Below are 7,200 nucleotides of genomic sequence, written 5' to 3' on the forward strand. Positions count from 1 at the left end.
CACTACAGATCACTCTCGCCACATTCACAGCCTTATTGAGGGCACATCTCCTCCAATAGGCCTTCCCTGACCAAGCCCTAATTTCTTCTCCCTCTCCCTTCCGCATCACCCTTGCACTTGGACTTTCTCCCTTTATTGACCCCTCCCTCAGCCCCACAACACTTATGTCCATATCCACAATTTATTTAGTTATATATGCTAGTTGGCTGTTCACTCCTCTCCCCAGGTATCTCTGCTCCCTGACCCCCTTAACAAGTCCACCCTACTCCAGCATATAATAGTTTGTATCTGCTCTCTGTGACATCATTATCTGCCAATATTATTATTGCCATAGCATGTTAATTGTCTACCACCTGTGATGCCATCGCCTACTTATATCATTGCTACTGTTATGTAGCTTCTGCATCTCAATTGTTAACCTCCCACTGTACTGTCACTCGCCCTGCTGACCTCACCTTGAGCTTTCAATTCCCTTGCTCCCAACTGCCATTCTCATTCCTCACCTTCCCCTTCCCCTCTCCCACCCAGCTTTTTCCCTCCCTCTCCCCCACCAAGACCACTCCCCCTCACCCCCTATCAAGGATCCCTCTGTACCAGCGCCAGTCCTCCACTCCTCCCTCCCAGCCCCCTCCCTCCCCTTCTCCCCACCCCCACCCCATCCCAGTTCTCCTTTTCCATTGCCACCCCTCTTCCCACTCTCTCCGCCTAGGCCCCCGCCTACTCATCCTAATCCAAACCCTCCCCACCCCTCGCACCCTTCCCCCTCCCTCTCCTCCCTCGACAGCTGCTGTCAAGTGTGGCCTCTGGAACCCCCGCTCCGTTTTAACTAAGATCCCTTTCATCCTGGACCTATTCCTTTCCAGCTCTCTACTCCTCCTCGCCCTAACTGAAACATGGTTGTCTCCGGACGACACGGTCTCTTCTCCTGGTCTCTCCAGTGGTGGCCTCTTCTTCTCCCACTCCCCCAGACTCACCGAAAAAGGAGGAGGTGTCAGTTTCCTTCTCGCCCCCCAATGTCGCTTTCGCACTATCCCTCCTGTCCCTTCCCTTTCCTTCCCTTCCTTTGAAGTCCACATTATTCGCCCTACCAGCCCCTCCAGATTCTTGTAGCCGTCATCTACCTCCCTCCCGGCCCCACCTCCAGCTTCTTTAACGATTCTGACCCCTTCCTCACCTTCCTTCTCTCCTTTTCCATGCCCACTCTGATCCTCGGAGACTTCAACATCCACATGGGTATCCCTGATGACTCCTCTGCCGCACGCCCTCTATCTCTCCTCGACGCTGCCAACCACTTGATCCACCCCACCTCAGCCACTCACCAACTTGGTCATACCCTCGACCTCATCATCTCTTATCGCTGCACTGTGTCCACCCTTACCAACTCTGAAATCCCTCTCTCTGATCATAATCTTCTCACTTGCCTCCTCACTCACACTTCTTTCCCCTGTAAATCCGTATTACTCCCTCACAGAGATCTCCGCTCTCTGGACCCCATCCATCTTTCTGAGCACCTCACACCCCACCTCGCCTCCCTCTCCTCTCTACCAAGTCTTGATGATCAGATTACTGCTCTCAACTCTACCCTTTCTACTCGGCTAGACTCACTCGCTCCCCTTTCCCTTAGCCGCTCTCGTACCACTAACCCACAGCCCTGGATCACTGTCACTGTCCGCCTCCTTCGCTCTTATGCTCGAGCTGCCGAACGCTGCTGGTGAAAGTCTAAACACCATGCCAACCTCGTTCACTTCAAGTTTCTCCTTTCCTGCCTTAACTCAGCCCTCTCCTCTGCCAGACAAAACTATTTCTCTTCCCTTATTGACAACCATGTCCATCATCCCAGTCAGCTCTTCCGTACATTCAACTCCCTTCTCAGGCCCCCGGTTCCTTCCCCTCCTCCTTCCCTCACCCTCAACGATCTGGCCTCCTACTTCATTAACAAAATTAAATCCATCAGGTCCGACCTCCCCAAAGTCACTCCCCTCCCCTTCTCCAATTCCCCGGCTCTCAACACTCTCTGCTACTCTCCCATCCTTCCCAGCAGTATCCTCAGAGGAGCTCTCCTCCCTCCTCCCAAGTGCTACTCCGGCCACCTGTGCTTCTGACCCCATTCCCTCTCATTTCATGAATTCTCTCGCTCCATCCCTTCTCCCCTCCTTAACTTTCATCTTCAAACGCTCACTTTCCACTGCTTCCTTCCCCTCTGCCTTCAAACATGCCCATGTCTCTCCCATCCTGAAAAAAACCCTCTCTTAACCCTACCTCACCTTCTAGTTATCGCCCTATCTCCCTCCTACCATTCCTTTCCAAACCCTTGAACAAGGTTTCTACACGCGCTGCCTCGAATTCCTCAACACCAACTCTCTCCTCGACCCCCTCCAATCTGGCTTCCGTCCCCTACATTCTACAGAAACAGCCTTCTCAAAGGTCACCAATGACCTCCTGCTTGCCAAATCCAACGGCTCCTACTCTATCCTAATCCTCCTCGACCTCTCAGATGCGTTCGACACTGTGGACCACCCCCTTCTCCTCAACACGCTATCCGGCCTTAGATTCACAGATTCCGCCTTCTCCTGGTTCTCCTCTTATCTCTCCGGTCGTTCATTCTCAGTCTCTTTTGCAGGCTCCTCCTCCCCCTCCCATCCCCTTACTGTGGGGGTTCCCCAAGGTTCAGTGCTTGGTCCCCTTCTGTTCTCGATCTACACGCACTCCCTTGGTGAACTCATTCGCTCCCACGGCTTCAACTGTCATCGCTACGCTGATGACACCCAGATCTACATCTCTGCCCCTGCTCTCCCCCACTCTCTCCAGGCTCGCATCTCCTCCTGCCTTCAGGACATCTCCTTCTGGATGTCTGCCCGCCACCTAAAACTCAACATGTCCAAGACTGAACTCCTTGTCTTCCCTCCCAAGTCCTTCCCTCTCCCTGTCTTTTCCTTCCCTGTTGACGGCACTACCATCCTTCCTGGCTCACAAGCCCGCAACCTTGGTGTCATCCTTGACTCCGCTCTCTCATTCACCCCTCAGATCCAACCGTCACCAAAACCTGCCGGTCTCAGCTCCGCAACATTGCCAAGATCCGCCCTTTCCTCTCCATCCATACCGCTACCCTGCTCGTTCAAACTCTCATCCTATCCCGTCTGGACTACTGCATCAGCCTTCTCTCTGATCTCCCATCCTCGTGTCTCTCCCCACTTCAATCCATACTTCATGCTGCTCCCCGGATTGTCGTTGTCCAGAAACGCTCTGGGCATGTTACTCCCCTCCTCAAAAATCTCCAGTGACTACCAATCAATCTGCGCATCAGGCAGAAACTCCTCACCCTTGTCTTCAAGGCTCTCCATCACCTCGCCCTCTCCTACCTCACCTCCCTTCTCTCCTTCTACAGCCCACCCCGCACCCTCCGCTCCTCTGCCGCTAATCTCCTCGCCGTACCTCGTTCTCGCCTGTCCGGCCATCGACCCCCGGCCCACGTCATTCCCCGGGCCTGGAATGCCCTCCCTCTGCCCATCCGCCAAGCTAGCTCTCTTCCTTCCTTCAAGGCCCTACTGAGAGCTCACCTCCTCCAGGAGGCCTTCCCAGACTGAGCCCCTTCCTTCCTCTCCCCCTCGTCCCCCTCTCCATCCCCCATCTTACCTCCTTCCCTTCCCCACAGCATCTGTATATATGCATATATGCTTGTCAATATTTATTACTCTAGTTATTTATTTATTTATTTTACTTGTACATATCTATTCTATTTAGTTTATTTTGTTAGTATGTTTGGTTTTGTACTCTGTCTCCCCCTTTTAGACTGTGAGCCAACTGTTGGGTAGGGACTGTCTCTGTATGTTGCCACCTTGTACTTCCCAAGCGCTTAGTACAGTTCTCTGCACACAGTAAGCGCTCAATAAATACGATTGATTGATTGAATGATTGATTGATTTCTGTCTTCCCCACTCGTCCGTAATCTCACTGTGGGCAGAGAACGCGTCTACCGACTCTATTATATTGTACTTTCCTAAGGGCTTAGTACAGCATTCTGCTCACAGTAAGTGCCCAATAAATACCACTGATTGATTGATTGGCTAATGTGGTCCCGGGTGACTTCCCATGCAATATTTTAACAATAAATGGCTAGCCTCCTTCTCTCTAGTATCCAGCGGCTCTCCCAGATTTGATTCCCAATTCTTGGGAATATTGCAATGTAGTACTTGGGGTGGTTAGGGTATGTGGGCTTCCCCTGACTCCACCCAGCCTATTTATTCACCGTCCCTTCTGGGTTTCCTGGGCTCTTAGTTCTATACCTCCAAGTACTTGGATACTTACCCTACCCCAGTCCCACAGCACTTATGTCCAAATCCTTACACTCTGTTGCTTCCCGTCTTTAATTCACTCGAATGTCTACCTCCCCCATTATATTGCAAGCCCCTTTAACAAGCCTAGTGTTTTCTCCAAGGGCTTAGAACAGAGCTCTGGTAGTGCTCACCAAATGGAGAAGCAGAATAGCCTAGCAGAAAGACCCCGAGCATGGGAGTCAGAGGACCTGGGTTCTAATCCCCACTCAACCACTTGTCTGCTATGTGACCTTGGTCAATTTACCTCTCTGTGGTTAGGATTCCTCATCTGCAAAATGGGGATGAAGACTGTGAGCCCCAAGTGAGATAAGGCTGTGTACAACCTTACACAGTGCTTGGAACATAGTAAGTGTTTAACAAATGCCATTGTTATTATTATTATTATTATCATTATTGTCTTCAATTCATTCATTCATTCAATCATATTTACTGAGCGGTAAGCACAGAGAGAGGAAAGGGTAGGTTAAGGGGGGATCCGAGAACATAAGGAGGGAATCAAAAAGAGACTGTTGATCACAAAAATGATTCCAGATGACAGAAAAGTAGTCCCTGAGAGGACATCTTAGAATCTATGAAAAGATGGTACTGGTAAAAAGAAATCATATCAGCGTCCTCCACTTTAGGCCTTCAATCATCAGATATCACCAGCAGTGGTGTTTATTGAGCACTTACTGTGCAGAGCACTGTACTGAGCCTTTGAGAGAGTACAGTATGCCAGAGAATCAGCCTGGCATAGTGTATACAGCATGGGCCTGGGGTCATGGGTTCTAATCCCAGCTCTGTCATCTGTCTGCTGTGTAACCTTGGGCAAGTCACTTCACTTCTTTATGCCTCAGCTACCTCCTTTGTAAAATGGGTATCGAGACTGTGAATTCCACGTGGGAGAGGGACTGTGTCCAACCCACTTTATTTGTAACCGCCCCAGCGCTTAGTATAGTTCTTGGCACGTAGCAAGTGCTTAACAAATACCATTGCTATCATTATTTTCATTGCAGCATAACTGATTTGTTAGACACCTTCTGTACTCACAAGAAGCAAAAAGTCTAGAGAGAGACAGGCATTAGTCTAAACAAATAATTTATGGTATACAATTCACAATTTATAAATATGAAGTGCTGTGAGAGTAGCTTGATTATCCTCATGGCGAAGCCAGGATGATTCATTCATTCATTCATTCATTCATTCAATCGTATTTGACAGCACAGTAAATTCTGGGGGATTTCAGTCGCTAAGTCCCCCAGAACAAAAGAGGAATCCTGGTTTCTCCAAAGGCAACAGAGAGACCACTTGGAAAGGATTATAAATTGCCACTCGAGAAGAGCGCAGAATACGAAAGACACCATTTTTCGGGAACTCCTCAACAGCAGAGAGATGTCTCCTCCCGGGTGCAACCGGCAATCAATAAGTGGGATTTTTTGAGCGCTTACTGTGTGCAGGACACTGGACTAAGCGCTCTTGAGAGTACAATATAACAGAGTAGGGAGATACGTTCCCTGGCCACAGTGAGCATACAGTCAAGACGTGGGGAACAGACTTCAATTATTCCATCAGTGGTATTTTCTGAACGGTCTTTGTATGCAGAACTCTTTACTAAGCACTCGGGCGAGTGCATTATAACAAAGTTGGGAGACACGTTACCTGACTACAACGAGCTTGACGACTAGAGACTGATGGGCTGAACAACAAGAAGAGGACACTTTTTTAAGTCTGGGGGAAATGTGATGAAGCAGCGTGGCTCAGTGGAAATAGCACGGGCTTTGGAGTCAGAGGTCATGGGTTCAAATCCCGGCTCTGCCAATTGTCAGCTGTGTGACTTTGGGCAAATCACTTAACTTCTCTGTGCCTCAGTTACCTCATCTGAAAATGGGGATTAAGACTGTGAGCCTACCGTGGGAAAATCTGATCACCTTCTAACCTCCCCAGCGCTTAGAACAGTGCTGTGCACATAGTAAGCGCTTAGCAAATGCTATTATTATTATTATTATTATTATTATTATATCTCCATCCATTGATAAATGCCAATGTGCGTCAGGAAATCCATCTCAGTGAGCTTACAGCTCTTTCATTGTTCATGTCAGTTCTTGCTGATCCTTGTCTTCCACTATCTTGATAAGCACTAACTATACTCCAAGCACAGGTCTAGGCTCTAGGCTAGATACAAGATTGAACAGAGTCCATGCCCCACATTTCCCACAGTCTAAATTGGAGGGATAACAGGTATTTTTTATAGGTAATTGTTAAGCATTTAGTGTGTGCCTTGTAATAATAGTAGCAATAATAATAATTATGACATTGTTTATGCACTTACTATGTGCCAGCCACTTTACTAAGCGCTGGAACTGTTCTTAGTGTTGGAGTTGATACAAGACTGAACATAGCCCATGTCCCACATGGAGCTCACAATTAAAGTGGAATGGAGAACCACTATTTTTAATTGATACTGTTGAGCACTTAGTACGTGCCTAGTACTGTTCTAAGTGCTGGGGGAGATACAAGATAATAATAATAATGACAATGGTATTCGTTAAGCACTTACTATATGTCAAGAATTGTTCTAAGCTCTAGGGTAGATACAAGGTAATCAAGTTGTCTGAAGTGGGGATCACAGTCTTAATCCCCATTTTATAGATGAGGTAACAGAGGGACAGAGAAGTTAAGTGGCTTGCCCAAGATCACACAGCAGACAAGTTGCAGAAATGGGATTAGAACCCAAGTCTTCTGATTCCCCAGCCTGTGCTCTTTCCACTAATCCATGCTACTTCTCTACTAATCAGACTGAACATGGACCCTCTATCACATTGGGCTGGCAGTTTACGTAGCAGAGAATAAAAGTAATCACTATTTGTGAATGAAGGAACTGAGGCCA

Source organism: Tachyglossus aculeatus (genome assembly GCF_015852505.1).
Source record: "Tachyglossus aculeatus isolate mTacAcu1 chromosome 12 unlocalized genomic scaffold, mTacAcu1.pri SUPER_6_unloc_2, whole genome shotgun sequence".
In the NCBI taxonomy this organism is placed as follows: Eukaryota; Metazoa; Chordata; class Mammalia; order Monotremata; family Tachyglossidae; genus Tachyglossus; species Tachyglossus aculeatus.